General features: G+C 36.3%; 1 protein-coding gene and 1 long non-coding RNA gene across 13 annotated transcripts in view; one reads left to right on the top strand and one right to left on the bottom strand.

Moving 5' to 3' along the window:
- The window catches only part of DACH1 (dachshund family transcription factor 1), a 384,976-nt gene that overhangs the window by 275,571 nt on the left and 84,571 nt on the right, over window positions 1–24,834 (bottom strand). The gene's annotated exons all lie outside the window — the stretch shown is intronic.
- LOC310902083 lies at window positions 2,901–7,890 on the top strand. Its single transcript, XR_014586475.1, has 2 exons — window positions 2,901–6,689; window positions 7,233–7,890. It is a non-coding gene; the product is annotated as an uncharacterized lncRNA (long non-coding RNA).

Raw genomic sequence — 24,834 nt, 5'->3', positions numbered from 1 at the left:
TAACATTAACTGATACTTCTTTAGTGTGGGAAGAAACTAAAAGCTTTCTACATATAAAAGTTCATCGTTTACCTTCCTACAGCTATCAGATAAAAGCATAAGGGCAATGAAGCCACAGCTCTCAGATATATTACTCCCAAAGGACAGAACCCAAATGCATCAGCATCAGTAAAGGCAGCAGGTGTGAGCTTTGACTAAAGAACAAATGTTATACAAGAAAAAGATGCCTGAGAAGAGGTAACCAAATCTATTAACAGCCCTGTGCATGAAACAGAAGGGCCCTCTATCTCAGAAGTGAAATGACTCTCACTAGAGGTAAATATATAAATGTTAATACAACTTCAAATGTTTCAGTGAACTTTCTTATGAATGGATTGCAACACACAATGACAGAACTCCCTCAGTTCTGCTTTTCAATAACTCCAAGGCACTAGGGATGTGACAGCATGATGAATACCACAACAGACAGCTCCAATATGGTACCATTTTACCAGATCAATATCTCACTGCAATATAGAAAAAAGAAGGTGATATTAGTCTACACAGTGTATTACAGATGAGGTACATTTCTTCTTACTGCACTCATGCTGAACCGAAGCAATAATTCATAGATGCCTTTAAAACGTTTGCACACTAGCACATGCAAAAAAAAAAAAAAAAAAAAAAAGGCTAATCTTTGCTTCAACGTCTGTTTGAATGTGTAATAGCTTAAAGCAATAAGTACGTGGGTTTCTATGTATGTATCTATTAATCTACCTATGTATACCACAAACACAATGATAAACATATCCAGAGATAGAGAAGTACAGGGATTTGTGTGTGCTGCATAGTTCCTTCAGGAACAGTTTTCTTCAGGAACAGATTACTTTATATATTAATCAAACATTTCTTAGCAAGTCAGTATGTTGCTTCTTCCCCTTTTTTCTATAAAAATATATGAACATTTCTAACTGAAGCTACAGTGGGTACCATTTTAAAAGTCTTCATCTGCCAACAGCAATCACAGTTTTTTTTCCCCTGTACTTCAAATAGGAAATGAGTGGGAGATCTCAGTTACTGCTGTGTGATAAGTACTTGCAAATTTAACCTTTTTATAGCAACTACTGTAGCTTTCAAAATAGAAAACAAATATGACGCCTTGGTAAAAATAATATGTTTAAGGGTAGCAGAAAGCAACTATAACATATATATTATCAGAATACTGGTTTGCTTTCCATCTAACACAGTATTCTCATAAGAAAAGTAACAAAATATGTATATATATTCTTAGGTTCCTAGGTCTGAATAATAATATTCGAATTTGTTTCACTCTGATGATGTCATAAATGCCTGTCATATTTAAAGTAACAGGTATAGTTGGACAGCTTAAATAATATAGTTATTTTTATCCCTGAGAATGTGGAATACAACCAAAAAAAATATTTAATTAGTTAATTTTGCTGTTTGACAGCTAATTTCTCTTGATTGCTCCAATTTCCCATGTAAAGTATAGAATTCATAATTTACTTTAAACTTCTGATACATTCAAAAATACCTACAGATCATGTGACATTTTACATCTTCTCTCTCTTTTCTTCCCTCACTCCCACCTCCCCCAATTTTTTATTTTTTTTTCAAAGATGACACTGCCTTTAGGATACAGTATGTTTAGAAATACAAGCGGAAATGACTATGTAATGTGAAATTAATTTTTAAACCTAATTATGTATATAGTTAATATCACATCATTCCTAATGTGTAGTTAAAAAAACTTTGTGAAAACTAACTGCGATGTGGTAAGATGAAAGAGGAGCTAAACATCTTATTGTAGCAAATAAAACCAGGGCCAAACAATTTAATTCCATCCCTGGCTTGTAGATACATACCTATATACTACAGACCATCACCAGAACAATAATGGTGACAAATATCATCAAGTGCCAGAGTTTCCTACAGGAAGGTATCATGGACTGAATTATCATATGAAATTAGACTAAATCCCAATGAAATGAGATGTCTATAGTTCAGAATGGATCAAAAATTTGAATTTTAGGACTCATATTACTCATCAGTCTCTCTAGGACAGGAGAAAGATAAGTGTAATATACATCCTTCCAAGTGAGTTTCATGGAAAAGGATTTGAAAACTCAGGAAAGAAAAGATACAATAAAATCACAATAGAATTCATACACTAAAAATGCCAACAAAAATACTTCTTGCAGTTTGTTAGGGTCTCAAAGTGACTGCAAAGCATAGCAGTTATCTACTAAGTGAAAGACTTGAAAATAATGTGCTGTCTACAGGTTCTTTCATGAACCTTCCAGACATACAAAAGTGAGGAACATGATGAATTAGAAACACAGATTCTCCAACTCCGTATGTACTTTGAGCATGTATTACTTAAAGGGTAAAGAAGCAATCCTGTACATTTGCAACAATTTAATGCTCTAAGTGGAAGCCTTAAACAGGGGTGAGATGCAGAACAAAAGAAATCAAATATCAGGATTTGAACTCATATTAAGATATAAATCACACAAAACTGCAATACCAAACTACACCAAAAGATTATATATGACCAGCCACATGATGTCACATCAATTTGCATATGACTGGGCTAGCAACAATGGCTCAATTCACTCATTGGCTTTTTCCATATACGTTTTTATTGGTAGCACCAATAAATCTTAAGAGCATAAAAGTTATCAAAAAGTCCATTTACCAGGCTATCTAAAATTATATCTTCTAAGTTTGTAATAGAGAATTTTGTACGTATTTCAAGGTGCCTTGATTGAAGGCCTCAGATCGAAGCCTTAATTACATAGTTGCTTTTTTTGGTTTTACAGTAAGCGACTGACCAGATTCTGGGTGCCATTCAAACAGCAAAGTTCTTGTCCTGAAGAGGCAAGATGGTGGGGCTGACATACAGAAGACAAAAAGAATACAAGACAGTTGATCAAGATGGTACTTTATATATACATATACATATGTAAATACATCCATTGAACTTGACATGACTGCTAAAAGTTATATTCATGCATGGGTATTACTGAGTTGAGATCTAACTTCTGAAATACCCTACACTGAGGAAGGGAAAATAACTCTGTATGTGTTACACAATATTATGTTAAAATGTGTCAGTCTCATTTTCAAAACTAAATTCCTGATCATGAATAATTATGTACATAAAGGTGAATAAACACACACACACACACAAAAAAAAGTTTTAATGAAGTAAATGAAGTACACACATTTTTCATTTAACCATTACGTGGCAAATTCAGACATACTCATCACTAAGATTGAAGAAACTGAATGAAAAGCCTAGAATGATATTATTTATTTACATTGCTGCAAAATCACCCTTATGATCTGAGAATCTTTTATTCCATTTAGGAAAATACCTAACTGCTTAAATGTGGATTTCATTAGTTTTATAGCTTTATGGACCCTGAGCCACTGTAACAGAATCCTTCTGGTTCAATTTCCTTTCTTCCATACTCTTTAAAATACCATAAAACCTAATTTACAAGAAATGATAAGAACTTTCCTACAATCAGTATAAGCTGATTTAGCATAGTATGCATGCTAAGTTATTATGGACATTTCTAAACAAGATATACTCCATGAAAGACTTGCAAAATCTCTGAAACACCAATTATTACATACAATGTCAAATATTAAAAAGCAAAAAGCTTTTAAATGATCAGGATTTTACCCTGACATTATAAGCTATTTAGGTTTTGTACAGTCCTTAGTACGATGAGACCTATGAATATGGCTTTGTGGAACTCTGATGACAAATCAGTATTCTAATAATCTGAGTGAATACAACTAACATGGTTTGTGGAGTCCATGGTTTTGAAATTCCTACACATTTTTCCATAAAACCTTTTTGTCCTAAACTAGTCAGCATTTTTGAAATCCTGAAATATAATTACCTTACAAAATAAGTCAACAAAAAGAAAAAAAAAAGTCCAGTTTCTTTTTTTTTTAAGTAGATACAGTAGAAAAAAAAATCTATCATGTTTTTGTTGATATAAACATTGGGAGATAAGCATTATAAGATTTAAAAAGTGAAACCACTGAACTGCGTTAGAAGACCTAAGACATATAAGAGAAAAAAAAAAAAAAAGAGGGAGAGAGGAGAGAGAGAGAAACTGAAGATTCCACTTTCTTTAGTAGCAATAAACCCATTTCAAGACAAACAGCCAAGATTTGTTAAATGCTATTTTTGCTATTAATTAGTACTTCATCATGAATCATCTTTGTGCCTTTATTGATTTCTGAATACACAGAGGCAGATTATGTGTACGTCACAGGCTAATGAAAGATAATTTCTCTGGAACAGCCAGAAAATATTTATGAAAGCTCGTCAAATGCAACATAAACGTAATTGCACATAAACTCAAAGTATATTTTTTCATCTAAATATCTGATAATACATAATCACATAGCTTAAGTTAAAACATCATTTAGGAAATCTTTAGTAACGTGAATCTAATGTGAATAGCTAGGGTTGTAATTCAGAAAAATCGTAAGTAGTTACAACTTAACTTTTAAAGCAAGTATCTCAGATTTTTGCAAGATGCACAAATGCAAGTTCTTTTTAAAAGTTTTGTTAATTACTTCAGCTTTCAGAAATGGAAAGTTGGAATTCTTAGATTTTGAGAATCTATTCCAAGGAGCTGCTCATGTGCATTCCAAGAGCACATACTAGTGAACTCCCACTCACATTATGTTGTTGCAAGTCTTTGTCTCTTTTCCTGTAGTCCTGTTTAAATTCTCACCTTGCTCTGCCCTTGTCATCAAGTCATTCAAGCACAAAGCAGGGAGCACGGGAGTGTTTACTCATTTCCCAAGTCCATTATCTTACACATTAATCACTGGTCTGGAACTTTTGGACAATGCTGAATCTGTTACCTTTTTTTTTTTTTTTCTGGCTGCTTTACCCTTGGGTCCGATAGTTCACTGATTCCAAGCTGTACTTACACTGGATGACCTTTACATCTGATTATTTAGCTACTCCTTTTGTTTGTTTGTTTGTTTGTTTTTAAAGACTTAAAAAATAAACAAATGCATGAAGTTAGCAACAGTGTTTCCCATCTTTAAAAGTTGTAGTTACTTAGGGAAACCGCAAATTTAACTACTACAAATCTAAAACGCATGCTTCATACCCGAACTGCAAAGCTAAATATATGGGATGTATTTCTAGAAAGGACTGGAGAAAGTTTATTTTGTTTTCTACTGCTAGCTGCAACTAGTTTTTTTGGAAAACCTGAAAGAGTGCACACATTTTTTACTTGTTAATAAGAAGCAGTGAAAAGTTATTTCTGAATGCGGAAAGTTTGTTGTTGCAGAAATACATCTTCTAAAATAGTATAAAGTTTATTTGCAATAATGATTGAAAAACAAAAAGAAATAGGTGCAAATCTGGACAGCTGGAGGCTCTTGAACTATACTTGTTAAAAGATTTGTTTGTGAAACATGTATTTTATTGCCTTGTATGCATGTTATAATGAGGCATGGACAACTGCAACATTACACTTAATGATTGCATTTCTTGTTTCAGCCAGTTTCCTTGTCCTCTCGCAATTAACGCTTTCCCAGATCACCCAAGGCTACTTTGTCAGAAAAAAAAAAAAAAATCTGAAATTCACATAAATGAGCAATGTCAATAGTTTAGAAATAGTTTACTTAGAGAACAAAGGGCCCTTATGAGGCACTAGTGAGAAGAAATGGGGAAAAAATGAGTCCTCACAATGTAGGCCTTTTCTTTCAGCGACTTGTTATCAAGCAGTTTGCGAGAGTCCCTCCAATCTGCATTAAAATACATTTCATTCCATTCACTCATTTGCATTAATTTCTTCCATTATATCTGCAAATGGCTGAATGTCTCCCCGGCACAATGCAGCAGCCGATCACCGGCGGCCGCGGCTGCGCCAGGTGCCAATTTGCTCCTCTCGGCTCTTTTCATTCCGCTCGCGGCTCCTGACAACTGGAGCTCTCCCCTCCGTCCCTGGGACTTTTCAATTGGATTTGCTCGTGGTGACAAAATTGTTGCTTCGCCGAGAGGAGGGGGCTCTTTGACTGGGCGTCTATCACGCTGCCATGGGAAAGCGAGAGGCGAATGATTCTCAGTGGCTTCTGATTTCCAGTATTTGTTCAGCATTAGGCCCACTTATCTCCAGAAGAAAAAGCAACATGTAGAGAGAAAGTGACAGGCAGAAACACACTCACTTGCTCCTTCATTCTCACTGAACTCTGTATTCAAACAAGGGGGCCCTATTACACTGAAAGCTCCAGATCAGCCTCACTCAATTATCACAGCTAATCCTTATAGCTCTATAAAGTAAATATTTCATTACAATTTCAAATAAACAGTCACCCAATCTAATGAAGCAAGAACTCAAAGTGGCAATGTCATAGAACTTGTTACCATCATCAAAGGAAAGGACACAGGCCTGTCTGCTAATAATGTTTAAAACAAGGCTTCTATGCAGATTCACTACAAGATTTTTATCACTCTATCTGGCCTTTTTGTCTTTTCGAATATTTTTCACTCATCAAAAACACCTTCATTTTATTTCAATGTTGTTTGTGCTACCATCGGTCTCAAGCCTGGTAGTTGAGGGGAATTAGCTGAGGGCCGGTAAACCTTCACAACTCATTAAAGTTTAGCATCCTGTTGGAGCTTCCTGGCATCTTTCAAGGTAAGGACTTAGTAGTTTCATCAGCTTAACACCATTTTAATGGAACTGATACCATTATTAAAAAAAAAAAAAAAAAGAGCTTCAGTAAGGTCTTCAAAAGCCACCTGGATATGTAAAGTCAAACAAGTCTCAAAAATAAACAAACAAAAAACTCTATAATGTTTTTTGTTTGTTTGTTTTTTCCTAGAGTCTTTTACTTAATTTTTCTGCTTATACTTATATGGGAACATGTCAGCACCTTTGTAATTGTCCATGTCCGTAATAGGCAATGATTTTGGAAAGTCAACAAAACAGCAGTTCTTTCAAGGTCCAAAACCTTTTCTCAGTTCAGATAAGGTAAAGGTAACAAACACACTCTGCAGGTATACAGCAGCACTGTTATCCACTGCTGTTTCACACAGATACATCATAAAAAACCCTTCTATAAACTTTGATTAACTTGGCTTATTTTCAAAGCAGCCAGGCTATTTTTTTTTTTCTATTTTAACCTGCAAATGTTAGGAACAATGCTATTCTAACTTTGTGTCTTATGTCTTTTTTCAGAAACAATTTAAAGATGTCATCTTCCTCCTGCCATCTTACCCAGAAGGACTCTTCCACTTCCCTCCTCCTGTTCTTTCCTTCCCCCATTCAACTTCTCTGGGAGACGTGGGAGGGGGCGCGGGGGGAATTCTTTGTCATTCCCTCTTTGACACAAATGAAACAGGCTTTTCTTCTATCAGCTGTTCACAGACAAGATACCGACTGTCCCTCTGAGAAATACAGCAAGAACTGAGATCTCAGAGCAGAGAGCTGTAGGTCAGAACATAAAATGTAAATCCTCCTAGACTAAATGTTCACGGAGCAGTCTCCTTAGGTCCTGCTTGCATTCCCACGTTGTCCACATGTCCCAACACTAACACATGGTTTAATGCTAAAAATAACTCCAAAAGGCACTGTTTTGGGGATCTCTGCAGCGGTCCTACAAACTCAGCAAGACACTCAGAATCAAGGTATGATTTCTGCACCATACCTCATCATCTACAATCAACTGGTACCAAAAAAACACAAAACAAAAAAAAAAAAAACTATTTCGGAGACCCCGGTTCACAAATGTGAAACACTCCATTTAAAAAGGTAAATTCTAAGGTTATGAGTTTAAGATTTAATAAGTCAACTGTGTGAGAACCATGTAAAAAAAAAAGAAAAAGAAAAAGAAAAGCAGTATTATCTTCCATTAACATTCTAGTACACCTATGTAACCCAGTTAACTATCCATGCTGAAGAAATAACCAGTTGCGACTACGTTCTTCTATGGATAAGGCAACAGAACACCCATCTATACATCTATACCTTTTATAACTAAGTTGTCTCAGAAACATTGACAGAAGAGCACAGTAAAAACACATCTTTGGCCATAATGCTGGTAGATAGCACTCTGCATAAATAAAGAAAAGAGAGCCACAAGTAAGAAATTACCATATGTATACAGGCATCTTTCAAGCACACTTTAACGCCTGTCATAAGCAGGCCTGATAAAATTAACCCATACAGAGAAGGCTAACATCCTTCCAAATCCTATACCAATTTATGCACTTAATACAGGATTTGAGTGTTATACTGGAAAGTCTTGAGAATGTTTTTCTGCGAGGTAGTGAAGCTCACCCCCAATTAGTAGCTACCCATTACCCCAAATTACTGCCATTCAGATGTCAATCAGTAAGGATGCACTAGAGGAATTAAAGGAAAGGAGTCATTCACCACAAGTATTCCCCCAAAGATTGCATTGTCTTTATTTCTTTGGTTATTCAGTATACGTTATTTTCCTTCGAAATTATTTTTAGCTTTTTGATCTCCCTTCTCATACTTACAAAAATATAGTTTTTCCACTGGGGGGGGGGGGGTCAGAAATCCCCATCACTATGTCAAGTCTGTAAATCAGAAGATGTATGTGGAGAGTTTTATTTTAGTCCATTCACAGTTCCCCCAGCTCTTGGTAATCAATGATGAAAAAAAATCTTGAACTAAACATAATTTCTTTATCTCAAACATGAATATTTCAACATAATAGCAACCATAGGTCAAGTCTAGATAAAACGGAAATTTTAATGGTTTATTTGTTTTTTTTGAATCCTGACACATTGCTTAAGCAATTGCTGATCTTTCAGATAAAAGTACAATTTTCACAGGAGAAAAACTTTTAGTTTGTCAAGTGAAGGTAATATTTGCTCCAAAAAGACGTGATACTGAGAAAGACAGGGGGCTCCCATTCTCCCTTTACTGTTGATGATTGAAAGGACTGTGTGTCATAGGAAAAAATGAATGTATGAACCATAATAAAAATTAAAAACTGGAATATGGTTCCTTCATTTCCAAGTAACTTCTCTGATGAACTTAAGGTACGATTTAAAATTTGTTTCCATATTATCTATTGTGACATAAATAAGAGGGAGTTTTTTTTTCAAATTATTTTTTTTAAATTAAAAAAAACACATTTGATTTAAAATTATATGGCAAGATATTAACAAAGATATTTATTCTTTCATAAAATGTGTTAGAAAAAGATTACGACTTCACAGTCCTAGACTTCTTGACTACAGAAAGTGTATTTCTTACACTATTTCTTACACTAGAAAATGCTTTTCCCTAGTATATCTAAAAGGTTATTCCAATTTGAATAATAATAATAATAATAATAATAATAATAATAATAATAATAATAAAATTGTCATATAGGATGTATTGAGCACCTAAAAAAAGAACAGTTTTAGTGATGCAAGATTAAAAAAAAAAAATCATTTTACATTTATTTTACTTTCATAGATCAATAAACAAAGGGATGGAAGTCTCTACCCTGTGCAGAAGAAAAAGCTGTTCAGAAACATAGCTGCAATACATATGGATCCAGCCTGTATAGTAGGGAAATTGAAAAGTAAAACTCCAAAAGTAAAAACCTCAAAGGTCATGTATGCATACAGGCCATCAGCTTCAACCTAGCCCCTTATTTTAATTTTGGCCACTCATTTTGAACACATTGTGATTATTTAAACAGGAAATAAATTTTAAAACTGACACAGAGAAAGCAATAAAGATTATCTTTTATACTATAATAGTTTCTATTACCATGCTCCATATATTTTAGCTTATATATCTACATACATACACACACACTTCAGCTCATTTAAAATACAAAACTATTTACCAGGAAATACATAAATAAAGAAAAAAAAAAAGAATGTACTTTGAAGTACTGGGGGGAAAAATAAAATCACTATAATTTCTTAATGAAATTTCACCAATTTTTAAATTCCTTTGGAAAATTCCTCTTTGGAAAAATCAATTTTTTTCTTAAAATATATTGTTATTACATTTTTCACATGTCATTCCCTTTATTCTGCTCTTAGCTAATTATGTGTCTTTAGATAATATTAGTATCAGGTTTGGTTATGTCAAGTGTTCTTTTCATACTTGTTGATGATTTGTTTTCATGTTTGCAGACAAATTTTGAAGGAAACCATTTGCAGGCACTTAAGAAGCGTGGTCAAACGATAACAATATCAGTAAATCTATGGGCAGATATTTTAAAGATACATGCTTGAATAAGGATGTTCAGAGTTCAGCAAGTGATAGTGGAGCTGCATCTAATAAATACTGTAGGTAGAAAAGGGATGAGGTTTAATATTTTAGAAGCCACAACTAAAATTGATTACACTTTTGAAAAATTCACAATCACAGAATCACAGAATCCTCTAGGTTGGAAGAGACCTCCAAGATCACCTAGTCCAACCTCTGACCTAACAAGTCCTCCACTAAACCATGTCACTAAGTTCAACATCTAAACGTCTTAAAGACCTCCAGGGATGGTGACTCAACCACTTCCCTGGGCAGCGCATTCCAGTGCCTAACAATCCTTGCAGTAAAGAAGCTCTTCCTAATATCCAACCTAAACCTCCCCTGGCACAACTTTAGCCCATTCCCCCTCGTCCTGTCACCAGGCACGTGGGAGAATAGACCAACCCCTACCTCGCTACAGCCTCCTTTGAGATACCTGCAGAGAGCGATAAGGTTGCCCCTGAGCCTCCTCTTCTCCAGGCTGAACAAGCCCAGCTCCCTCAGCCGCTCCTCGTAAGACTTGTTCTCCAGACCCCTCACCAGCTTCGTTGCCCTTCTCTGGACTCTCTCGAGCACCTCCATGCCCTTCTTGTAGCGAGGGGCCCAAAACTGAACACAGTACTCGAGGTGCGGCCTCACCAGAGCCGAGTACAGGGGGACAATCACCTCCCTAGCCCTGCTGGCCACACCGTTTCTTATGCAAGCCAGGATGCTGTTGGCCTTCTTGGCCACCTGAGCACACTGCTGGCTCATATATTCAGCTGACTGTCAACCAGTACTCCCAGGTCCTTCTCTGCCAGGCAGCTTTCCAACCACTCATCTCCCAGCCTGGAGCGCTGCTTGGGGTTGTTGCACCCCAGGTGCAGGATGCAGCACTTGGCCTTGTTGAACTTCATGCAGTTGACCTCAGCCCATTGGTCAAGCCTATCCAGATTCTCCTGCAGAGCCTTCCTTCCCTCGAGCAGGTTGACACACGCACCTAACTTGGTGTCATCTGCAAACTTACTGAGTGTGCACTCGATCCCCTCATCCAGACCATCAATAAAGATATTAAAGAGGACTGGCCCCAGTACTGAGCCCTGGGAGACTCCACTAGGGACCAGCCTCCAACTGGATTTGACTCCATTCACCACAACTCTTTGGGCCTGGCTATCCAGCCAGTTTTTAACCCTACAAAACGTACACAAGTCCAAGCCAAGAGCAGCCAGTTTCTTGAGGAGAATGCTGTGGGGAACGGTATCGAAAGCCTTACTGAAGTCAAGGTAGACCACATCCACAGCCTTTCCCTCATCCACTAAGCGTGTCACTTTGTCATAGAAGGAGATCAGGTTCGTCAAGCGGGACCTGCCCTTCATAAACCCATGCTGACTGGGCCTGATCACCTGGTTGCCCTGTAAGTGCCATGTGATGACACTCAAGATAATCTGCTCCATGAGCTTCCCTGGCACTGAGGTCAAGCTAACAGGCCTATAGATCCCTGGGTCTACCCTCCAGCCCTTCTTGTAGATGGGCGTCACGTTTGCTAGCCGCCAGTCGACTGGGACCTCCCCTGATAGCCAGGACTGCTGATAAATAATGGAAAGCGGCTTGGCCAGCTCCTCCGCCAGTTCGCTCAGTACCCGCAGGTGGATCCCATCCAGCCCCATCGACTTGCGTACATCCAAGTGCTGTAGCAGGTCGCCAACCATTTCCTTGTGGATAGTGAGGGCCACATCCTGCTTCCCATCCCCTTCCACCAGCTCAGGGTACTGGGTAGCCAGAGAACAACCGGTCTTGCCACTAAAGACTGAGGCAAAGAAGGCATTAAGCACCTCACCCTTTTCCTCATCTCTTGTCACTAAGTTTCCCCCCACATCCAGTAAAGGATGGAGATTCTCCTTAGTCCTCCTTTTTGTGTTGATGTGTTTATAAAAACGTTTTTTGTTATCTTTAATGGCAGTAGCCAGATTGAGCTCCAGATGAGCTTTGGCCTTTCTAATTTTGTCCCTGCACAGCCTCTCAACATCCTTATATTCTTCCTGAGTAACCCGCCCTCTTTTCCAAAGATTATAAACCCTCTTTTTTCTCCTAAGCTCGAACCACAACTCTCTGTTCAGCCAGGCCGGTCTTCTTCCACGCCAGCTTGTCTTTGGGCACAGGGGGACAGACCGCTCCTGAGCCATTAAGATTTCCTTCTTGAAGAGTGCCCAGCCTTCCTGGACTCCTCTGCCCTTCAGAACCTCCTCCCAAGGGACTCTGCCAACCAGTCTCCTGAACAGCTCAAAGTCAGCTCTCCAGAAGTCCAAGACAGTGGTTTTACTGATCCCCTTCCTGACTTCGCCAAGAATAGAGAACTCTACAATTTCGTGGTCACGCTGCCCAAGACAGCTCTCGACCACCACATCTCCCACCAGTCCTTCTCTTCTTTTGAACAGAAGGTCTAGCGGGGCACCTCCCCTGGTAGGCTCTCTAACCAGCTGCGTCAGGAAGCTATCTTCCACGCTCTCCAGAAACCTCCTAGACTGCTTTCTCTGGGCTGTGTTGTGCTTCCAGGATATGTCTGGGAAGTTGAAGTCCCCCACGAGAACAAGCGCTGACGATTTCACAACTTCTGCCAGCTGCCTGCAGAACTCCTCATCTGTCTCCTCATCCTGGTTTGGCTGTCTATAACAGACGCCCACCAGGATGCTTGCCTTGTTGGCCTTCCCGCTGATCCTAACCCATAGGGACTCAACCTTATCATTCCCAGCCTCAAGTTCCACAACATCAAAACACTCTCTAATACAGAGAGCCACACCACCACCCCTTCTGTGCTGCCTGTCCCTTCTGAAGAGCCTATAGCCAGACATTGCAGCACTCCAGTCATGAGTGGTCCCACCACATTTCCGTGATGGCAACCAAGTCATAGCCTGCCTGCTGCACGATGGCTTTCAGCTCCACATTATGTACTCATACATTATGTAAAATATGAAATTATGTAAGTAGCATTCCTCATCCCTCCAGCCTGTATGCCTGCAGTCTCTCATTTAAACCTCAGCCTCTCCAGCATCGACCTAAGGAGTTCTGAGAGAAGCTTCTGAGAGGAGCTTCTCAGAAGTGCTCACCTCTCAATTTCATGAAAATCAAGCCCGTGAGAGTTAGTTATTGGTACACTGCAAGTTCACATCAATGTAGGGTTAAATCCAAACAAAATTACTAGTTAATGTGAACCTGATAGACAAAAAAAGTGATACTTCAAAGTGTTATGAATAACCAAGACGGAACGGGCACAGGAAGCATGCTAGTACTGGAGAAAAACTGTTTCTTTAACGTTTCTTGGTACATTTTTATTCAGAAAGTTTGAACTGCTACAACACAGATGACTATGTGCCAGCAGCTGAGCAAGGTAGTCAAGAAGGATCTTCACCCCAAGTTCTATTTTCCTAGATATAGGAAAAAAAAAAACAGGTTATTCAAAGCTAAAAATTCCATCAGTTCAGTTTGTACAGGGAAAGCACAGTAGAAACTCAAAGACAAGGCACACTGTTTCCTTCCCAAGGATTGTCTATTTTTCCTAAAAACTCTGCAAGCTAGAGCTTAAGGCTACAGGATTTTCATGATTCTATTCATAGTTAAAAGCATGCTTCATTTGCTTATTAATGCAAACATTTGAGCTGTTTGCATTTATCTTCTGAGAAACACAACTGAAGTCATTGTCTGATCTCAATTTTTAAACAATTTTGTCTAATTATAAGGAAGGAGTACTTTAACAAATTCATGCCTTTTGATTAATCTTTGTTTTCTGAAAATGTTTCCTCTAAAACTTTCTTACGTGTGTTGATTTATAGAATAATTTTTAAACTTTATATATACATATATATAGAGAGAGAATTAAAGTAAGCATAACATTTGTATAAGGTTGAAAGGTGGTTAAGGGAATAAGATTTTAAATGCAAACAGAATAATAATTAATTGCTAAGGTGCTTTTGGGAAAAATCATACACTTGACCCAAGCTGAAGGCTGAAATATTAATCTATTTCTATGACAGAGATCAAGCTTCATAGTCGCTTTTTATCCTCCTCATAATAGAAGCAACAGTTGTAAACCATAATGTTATAGTTCAAACAATGCCCCCCCTAAGACTTCAAATTTATTATAGCATTCATCTCCAAGACAAAAGACCTAGTACAGGAAAAAAGCTCTTTTTAGCAAAAAGCATGGTTGTTATTTATGGCTCAGATGCGAAGAATGAGTTTGGGGAATTTATCAGAGATGAAGGTATGAAATGTTTTAGCTTGTTCTTCTCTCTCTAATCCATAAACCATTTTCTCAGCCACCCAAGTGAATTCTAATGGAACAGGAGTGATGAAATAATATTTTCCTAGCCCTTTAACACTTTGCCTACTGTGTGCATTGTGTGACTTGTTCAGGGAAAACACAGGAGCTTATAGTTACAAATCTTTTAAATAAGAAAGTAAAATGATCTTGTTAATAAATTATGTAAAATGGCCTTGTGGGAAGATTCAACATACCACTGAGTGCTTATGCCCACTATCAAACCATATTCACTTACAATTGTTCTTAAAAAGGACTTTTTTTTATTAATCTTTCATTTGATAGAAATGTGAATTTCCTGTGGATGCCTTGGAGTTATCAAGTCAGCCCATAACTATCTAATTTGCTGTGGGTAGCAGGAAGGAGAACAAAGGTTACTGAAGATCCCCTTACTTTGCTGAAGGGAGGAAAAAGAAAAAAAAATCATGCAGTATGATACCATGCGGCTTGTATATTCTCTGACATATAACCAACGCCTTGCTGGTTAGTTTTTATGGCAAGCAGTACTGTTATGACAGAGATGTTGAAGACTGCTGCCCTCATCTCCTGATTGTCATGCTGCCCTGTTATGCAGATTTCTTTACAGATAAAACTTATTTCTCTCTCCCTCTTCGTTTTTGATGTCTGAGGGCTTTGAAATCCCCCCAAAGCTTTGTTATGGTAACAAACTTGTTTTGGTCTTCTCCTTTGAAAACCAAAATAAGCCTAAATTCTGGAGTTGTAGTCCCAGGTGGTTCAGATGCTTCAGCTACAGACCTTGAACCTAAGGTCTCAAAAAAGACTTGAAGGTTAAGTTTTCCTATGAAACAAGAAACAGTCAAATATATTAAGTGCAAATAGCAGATTGGCTTCAGGAATCCCTTAGTGCTTGGCACAAGAATTAAACTATTTTTGTATCCATATACATGGACAAAGAACTTGGGAGCCTCTGGTACAAAAGTATATGCCATTTCATTTATGGAATGACAGGCAGGATTAGAGCAAATGCAGCAAGATTTAGATTGGAAGCAATGTGTGCCATTAGCTATTACTTGATTGTCATGCTGATAAAATTTCAACAGATCCAGTCTTCTGTTCCTTTAAGTCTCTTTCCGTATTACTGTTCTTCTACATCTACAACAAATGACATATTACTCTTTTGTGACAGATCTTGTCCTCCATTTAATAATGTATGCCTAATTATATTGCCATGTCCTGTCCTGCTGAAGTCAACTGGAGAGTTGCCAATGACTTTACTGAATATAGACACACATATACACACACACTGAAATAAGATAGGGGAAATACACACTTTACAGATAAATTGTTTCTCCTCTATCTCATTCGACATCATATTTCAAAAGAAATGTACACTGACTTCAAAACAATGAAACAAAGTTATTCATAAAAACAAGAAACTGCAGCATAGCCAGAAGGTAAAACAAAAAGTCCCACTTAAAAAATAAAGCGAGCAGGAAGAGATAATATATCATCTACCTTCTTTTTTTTTTTCTTTTTTTTTTTCTTTTTTTTTTTGGTGGTAGGATGTTCATATACCACATTTCTCGCCTTCACTGAAAAGTAATCAAGTTCTATGACTGTCTTTAGCTTTCCCATGATTCTCATTTATAAAAATATTTTCCCCTTTCCTCTTATATGAAGGAATTGACTACAGGAAAATTGCATAATAACACATCCCCCTTTCTACTTTTTTCTTCTAAGTGCAATATTATCAACTCTGTTTCAAGTTCATACTTCAAGTTGGTAGAACACACAAGAGCAAGAAGTCTTCTATTCATTAAGGTATAAATTGTGCACTCACCCTGCTACGGATTTGTGTTTCTTCTTTTTGTGCCTTATCTAAGAAATGTATTCTAAAGAAAGCCATGTATTTTACAGTCATCAAAGGCCCATCCCTTCCCTTTCCTTCCCTCCAACTCATTCTTTCTAAGGTTGGGGGTGGGGGGAGGTGGAAGAGGGTGAGAAGAGAGAGATTTTAATCTGGATCCATTACTAATATGATTCACAGTGCAGTCCCACAAACAGCAGTACCACATAAAACTGATCAAATAACACAGAAAGTGGACTGGTGCAGGCTGGCCATAAGATTAGGGCCTATTAAGAGTGAAATTACAACTAGAAGGATGGAGGATAAGGCTTGCTACATGTCTTTAGAGTATATGCATGCCAACAAAGCAAAATACTTTCTTGATGTTTTGCTGACTGCTTTCCTATTCCAAAGAAGGCAACATGATAGCATGACCCCATCTTCAGTGGAGAAAAAAAAAAAAAAAAAAGAAGCTTTAGTAACACAACATTTTTCTCTTAATAAATCATTTTTAATGACTTCCAATAAATCATCTTGTAATCACATTCCTTTACTACTTAAGCCAGTCAAAGTATACCTCTCATAGTTAAAATATTAATGTATTCACGTTTCACATAAAATTATAACTCATAGAGAGAGAAACTAACAGGAAAGAAATCAATTCATTTCAGAAAGCAAAGGTTATACTACAAGTTTTTAAAGTTTTTCTAGCAGTAAGTAGTCTGTAATTGCCATTTTATATTTTATACACCATTTCTTATCAGAATTTTACTGCTACATATGCATATATACTAACTCCCTAGACACGTACATTTTCACATACATACACAAATGTAATATACATAAAACATACTGTTTTGTCAGTTTAGTAACATTCTAAGCACTTTTGAAGCAGTAGATTATGCAAAAAGACTTGGTGAAATGAGGCATTTAACACTGTAACTTCCTATCACATATTTTGCATTCCCCATGTTCTGTTGGAATTCTGAAGATTCTGATGTTTTCTTTTTCTCTACAGTTTCATCACTGTAATTTCTGAACCACAATTTACATCTGCATTACACTACTTTGCCCTGACACAGAAATGAAAGTTAATTAGTTTCTATGACAACCTGATGCATGAAAGGACCACAGGTTCTTTCACATTTGTAAATACAATCCAACTTAGTATTCAGAGTGCAGTGTGTATCAGTATTAAGTACAAATAGTATGAGTTTGTTTTTAGTAAGGCAGGAAAAAGAACTTAAGTTAGATGATGTGATTCATCAGAGCCTACATTTGTCAATGAAAGATGAGTTCAAGTTTATTTTCCCTGTATTTAAAGAAGTCTCCAAAGTTGCATTAGAAAAGAGTATTTAGCTGTGAACTGACATCCCCTTAAAAGGTTTGTCAGAAACTCCAGAACAAAACAGAGATGTTTTTTTCACCTTTGTTTTATATCACAGCATTAAGCATTTTTATTTCCATAAAATATATACTTCTAAAAGGGTTTCAAGATATGCAATATTATTCATACTCAAAAATCAATGCAAATAATAAGCTTTGCGCAGCAGTCTTTGAACTAATGCTTTGCTTTGATTCTTTGAATCAGTTACACTAGTTTTCTTCCATAATAGGTCCCCAAAATAAAATCCCAAAAGAATAGGTATTCCAATAAGAAAATATTCCTTATTGAATATCGCCATAAAAATTAACTGTGAAAGTGTACTGCTTTTACTCACATGTGAAAAGCAACAGAAAATCATTTCTTATCATACTGAACACCCAAGACACTTAAGTGACAGATCCTCCCCATAATTCTAGCCAGGCCCCCTGCTCCTGGGGAACAGCTGTGGGAGGACACCTTCACAGTGCTTCTCACATTAATGTTGCCCTGAAACATTTCACGAAGACAGTCCATCCTATCTTTTCTCTGGGTGCAACAGGGTTCCTAGGGGAACCAGACAAAGAGCTGGATCAGGAAGAGTCCATGAAGAGAATCTAAGTGGATGATTTCCATAAAATTCCACTCCCAGTAAACTGCATGGATATGCCAGTTATGCTAAATCTTGGAATAAATTGTATATTCACAGGTTTTCTTCTAAGAAGGAGATAATATTGGCAAGATTTGTAAATTTTGCACCTATTCTGCCCCTCAGAAAACTGAGACCATATCCTTCCCCCCAATGCAAATATGCATCACATACATGGATTCTGCTGGACTGAGGACAATTGTGTCTGGGGGGTATCCCAGACGAGAGGAAAGAACTAAATGTAGAAGTCTTAACAGATCAGTGTCAGATGATCTACCCTCTATTGCCACTATCAGCACAAAGCAGTTGTGTTAATTTTTGTTGCAGTCATTACAAACATTTTCTAAATTATATGGACAGTCACACATAAGCACCAAGACTCAATCAGGTTGTTTATTCTATAACCAGAAAAGCAAAGGAAGAAAAAGGAGGAAGTATATAAAAAGTAGATCTTCATTATTGTTCTCTGACTTCTTTCAAAATGAGGAAACAAATGTCACAAGTGAGCTAGAGCTGAGATATGAATGTTAGATAGTCCTATTTCTCTGCCCTCAGAGGCAGAAGAATCCCACTGAATGAAGTCAAAAATGCAGATACAAACAACATGGAGTTATTCCACCAAATGGCTAAAGTACTGATCCTGCAAGCTGCCTGTTTGGGTGGACCCCTGAATTTCTAAAGGCTTTGAAAACTCCTCCTTGCACAACTGAAATCTAATTACCAATATTCTCTGAAGCTATTTTCTCCCACTCCAGCTCTAACGCTTGTAAAACATTGGGCTCCTGGATTCTAATCAGAAACCAAGGAACCTATAAACAATGTGTAACTTACAGATGCCCTTCAGTGCATCGGATCACTTTTTAGTACAGCTCTAAAATTCTAAATCACTCCATATTATTTATCTCCAAATTTTCTCATATTTTAAATGTCATGGTGTCAGGGTAAGTAATAAAAAGTTTAAATGCTAATAACGTAACTTGACTGATAACACCTGAACACTGTACTTAAGACTGAAAATACTGATGTGATAGTTCTATTTTCAAATGAAGGAATAGTTATTTTTCTTCTTTATTTTTGCCAATATACCAAAGTTTAGACTTAAGACTTCAGTCACAATGAAAATTGCCAGTATGTAATCTCCAGACAAGTATATGAAGCTGTAAGTTAACCATAAAAAATAGTATTTCAGATCATCACACGTTTTTCAGCTTCATCCACTCTTTTAGATATTTTTCTTAACTACAAATTGAGCACTGAAACTTCATTTGCTTTTCACACTAAATTGCTTCCAAGATTTTATATTCATTAAAATAAATGCCACGAGTTGCATTTGTAGATTGTGGAACTTTATCTTCATAAAATAGCATATTACAGCTAAATCCTCATATACAGGTAAAGTATAAAGACAAATACGAGTTATATTAGCAGATCAACTATTTTCCTAACGTTAGGACATAACTGTTTCCTTTCTCCTTAAAAAGTTAATGTGAAAACGCTTCACCTTTAAAAAAACAAACAAACAAACAAAACACTTAAATAGTAACAAGTCATGCCTGACTTTTGTATAAAAACAAAAATAATCTACTGTCAGCAAAACATCTGAGTGCCTGTCATTCCTCTCTAACGTGAACCTTTCTTTGACTACAAGGATTTTGCTGTTATACTACTACACTCATTAGAATGGAATTTGTGTTAACTTCCATGTACCACGACTTACTAATAGGATTGCTAGCAATTATTATACTGAAATGAAATCAGCACAAACTATTAGATCTGTTTAAACAAGTTAAAAATAAACCTTGATTAAATGTTCTTTTTAAAGAAACTGCTCATTAGGGCTGCAGGGCCTTCCGATAAATTGGTGTTTCATTAACATCAAAGCATGAATCAAGTTTAAACTCACTTACCAAACAAGTTATACTTAAAAAACAGCTTTAAAAAATAACCTGGATTATAACCATCACATAAGATAGTAACTAAACGGGCTCCTTATTTACAGAGGTTCAGAGATTTCAAAAGGGGAAACACTTTCCATGAGGCAGGAGGGAAAGGATATAGAACAGAACTGTTGGTGCCCACCAGCATGAAATTTATTCCCTCATCTCAGATCCACTTTGCAGTTTGATGGTACCGAGTCGGAAAGGCACTGTGGGTATTGGGCTTGCAAAAGAGGACAAAAGCACACTGTTTACTTGCAGTGTGCTTACATACAGGGGAAAAAAAATCAAAAAAGTGGAGTCTGAACTTGAACAAAGTTTATGCAAACCATCTACATTTGCTTGAATAGTTTCTGGTTTATGTTACTAAACCTATTGTCTGTCCTCTAGGCTAAGAATAAACATCGTATGTGAAATAAGTATAATAAAAGGTCCAAAATTAAAAGTGAGAAAAGCCTGCAAAGCTGCCTGAGAAGAAAATCTTGTTTTACCAAACATGATCCAATGCTGCAGTTTGTTCTAAGAATTCAGGCTTCACGATTTTATCATATGTATTAAAGAAATAGTCCAGCTCTGCTGCCATCCCTCTCTAATGTAGAGAAGGACTTCACATGTTTTTTGAAAATGCAATTCTGAGCTGGGCAGCTTCTCAATGTAAAGACCATTTTGTAACACTGTCTTATGGTCATAAGAATTATTAAAAGAAATAGATTAACAGTAATTCAGTGTAAACAAATGTACTCATTACACTATACCAAGTAGTACATATATTTTGAAAAGCATTTTTAAATTGGCTTTTCAATATCAATAACATAACAGATCATACCATACTTTCAACCGTAACTTAGTTCTGCTGCTATCTTCTAAAATGTATTAGCTACCTTTCCTGCACCAGTATTACAAAAATGTTCTGGTTTAAAAAGGAACAAACCTCCCAGTTTTAGTAATTAATATTCCTTAATTAAATTCACCAAGCTGCAGACAATGAATTCTTTATAAAACTGTGAGCTTGCCTAAAGCAACAAAGTCACACTTTTGTTAAAGCATTTTTGGTGTGTATTTTGCACAATTTTTTAAAGTTTAACCTCTGTGGATCAATGTGCTTCCTTAAAAGACTTTAATAAATTAAAGTGCAGAGAGCTTTTTTTCACCAGGCAGAAAAAGCTGATGAGACAGGTTTAGTTTAATCTCAGGCAATAGAAGTCATTAACCATTCTCTCAGGGATTAAAATATAGCTTGCCCTTTTCTTCTCTCACTTATCATTAGCATCACTTTAATCTCCCAGCGTTTCACACTGCTATTTTAATCATTACTTACTGCCTTTTGACAAGTGCAGAACATGCTTTTTCTCATTGAGGCAATATCCTGGTTTTAGCTGACAAATGTAGGACATAATGTAAAAATATCAAAGTGACATCTCTTAAACACACCTTCATCATAAAAATCTCTAAAGTTACAATATTCCTTTGTCTAATGTTTCTACTGAAATTATCATTTGAAAGGTTTCTCTCTTCCACAAAGGCAAAAGTTTGTTCTAAATAACACAACAACTAATTTCAGTCGACTGATATGGAGAGTACAAACATTTAAGTGATTTTAAAAATATACACCTTAACATTTTTATGTATCTTAGAGATATGATCATAAACTTGCAGGTATTTCATGTAGGGAGAAATATTCTTCCAACATAACCAGCCAGAACTCAAGTATATTGTCAGAAATGCTGACCTGCATTATTTGATGTTTTATTGTTCACCAGCCTTGGGGAAAAAAATAATATATATATATATATTTCTCTGTCATTTGTGCATTTGTGTACTTCCTTTCAGGATTAATTTTGAGGGTAAAGTTAATGTCATATATCATTTTTGCTAAAACTATAAAAAAAGCTTTCAAATTGTGCTGAATATTTTAAATGAACTTCACATATTTTAAATTGTATAATCATTTCAGTTTTAGAAAACCCTACAAACTTCATTCACAGCTGAACAGCTTTTATTCCAATTTAACACTACATTATCCAGGATACAAGCTGCGGTCAACTGATACATATTATAAACAAAATCCCACAGGATTCATACATTTATTAAGTTTCCATCCTTAGCTTTAAGTGAAAAGATAATTAAAAATATATATATATTTTATTTAAAATTATATTTTGATTCAAAAAGAAAACTAACAAAAATATTTTGGTAATGACAGAAAGTAAGAAATTATTTTAGTTAGTAGCAATACAGTTCCTAATGTTTGGCCCCAAGCTCTTTAATCTAGTCCATCTGTAATGATCTCATAGTACTTTCAACCATTATTTAACCGTTATAAGAAAAAAAAAAAAACAAACTATGTTGCACTATATGTTTCAACAATAAAACCCCTTCTTAAGCTTCACAAAGCAGAACAATTCATTATTTGATCTCTTTCCAGGTTCAAAGTCTGTCTTATTGCAATACTTCAAAGAAATATGTAATCAAAGACAAACAGCTGTGAAAACAATCTTTTATTACTTTATTATCATCTAGCATATATCTTTAGGGTAAACCAATGAAAATCCTATACAAATAAAACAAATATTTCTTTTAAATTTCTGCTTAGCTATAAATAGACATATAGCTATAACCATTTCAAGGTAGGGCCCAATCCTAGAAGGTTCAACTACAACTCCTACCCCTGTATTTCACAAGATCATGCCTTTCACTAATTAGGCCTTGATTCTGCAAAAACTTAAGCATGCAAGTAATTTCATATTTATGAACTGATTTATATCTTTCAGTTGCAATGTTAATAGGAGTGGCTTTTAGCCTGTGCATTGTATTTTTAGCTGTGCAGCCATACTTTAATTTGCCATACCACATACTACATTACTCAAAACAATATTTAGGTTGTCAAATCAAGCATTTTGAAACTGAAAAATATCAGAAGATGGCTTCTGATGTAATCTGAATTCTGCCTCCTGGTACATGTTACATTATTTGATTTTTTTTTTCCTTACGTGATCATACGGTATTTTTTCTAGTTTAGGTATTTTAACCAATGACCTGGGTAGGCTGTACAGGGAAATGGGGCAGTTATTCAGTAATTTTGTTTGCATGATTCAGCTAGTAGTCTATGTCTTGTTCACAGTTTATCAGACAAAAAATACAGAATAATTGGCTTCTGGTGCTCTTTTGTAAGATGTTCATTATAAACCTCACAGATTCCAAACGAAACAAGAACATTCTTTTCCTAGAATATACTTACACTTAGTATTTCACATATAGTATAAAATAAACACCAGCAATCCAATACAGAGGAAGCTTTCTTATGTTGACAGAGAATATCAGAGACAAAGATGGCACTAGGACTGAGGAACTTTCCCTTTCCCCACATGCACATTCCTGTGCTATCTAACAAATATGCTGAGCAGCCACTACTTCCATTGATTTCAGTGGCTGTAAGGAGAATAACAACTGCTGCGAGTAAGAGCCCACATATCTCAAGCTGAGCACCCTGAAAATGAATTATATGCAGTTAGTGGCCATCTGCCAAATGTTTTAATTGAGTTGCTCAGCATCACACAGAAAGCCTGTGACAGAAACAGGGATAAAACTGGCTTTGCCAGAGTGTCTCTCTCTTGACTCAATCACAAAAGCATTCTCTCTCTTTTTGCAGTCCTCAATTTGTTCCAGTTCCTATAGAAAATAAGACAAAGTTCCTATAAACAACCATCCCGAATTAGATAGGGATTCTAAATTTAATAATAGCATATGATAGATAAATTAAAAACTGTACCCTAATAACAACTTAGGAAATAGCCCATACAAATGCTCCATAGGCAATCAAATTTGGGCACTCAGGGCTATTCAGGACTTGGCTTTATAATCTAAATCATATACAAATATACTCCAATCTTGCCCCTCGGTACATCAGAGTTAATTGATTATTTAGCTTTCAGTACTAAATAAAATACTAAGCTGCTGACCAACTTCTTCTGACAAACAACAGAAGGTTGAAGGAGCTGTAGGAGCGGAAGTGAGTTATTGCAGCCAAAAGACTAGGTCTAGCAGTTCTAGGGCTTTGAACAGTCCTCTTCATCCTGTCCTTTTCTTCATTTCCTTCCTCTGGAGATTCCCCTCAAGGTTGGCAGAATTGGACCGCAAGTCTATATACTGAATTTGATTCACTATGAGTATCATTTTTTTTTAGTTTTCTTCATTTTCCTGACCATACACCAGTCCTACAATAGGATGGTCAAAATAAATTATTTTGCATGGCTGTCAAAGTTTTACTGTGGAAGAAGTGAGATGGAGAAAGACAATGTTTCAAAAGCATTTATCTTAGCTATCCCAAACTGGAGGTCAGTTTGAAAAACTGACCCACAGAGAAAAAGCATTTATCTGATTTCCTATCTTTCTTCTCACAAAATTTTCGGTTCCTGACATAAAACTGAAAATGCAGAAGGTTCTTAACAATTTCACACAGTATTTTCTTAAGAAGAGACAATTAAGCAGTCTGTAATATATCTAG

This window comes from Anser anser, assembly GCF_964211835.1.
Source record: "Anser anser genome assembly, chromosome: 1".
Taxonomy (NCBI): Eukaryota; Metazoa; Chordata; class Aves; order Anseriformes; family Anatidae; genus Anser; species Anser anser.
Note: the sequence above shows the minus strand (reverse complement) of the source record. Positions and strands in the feature narration are given on the sequence as shown.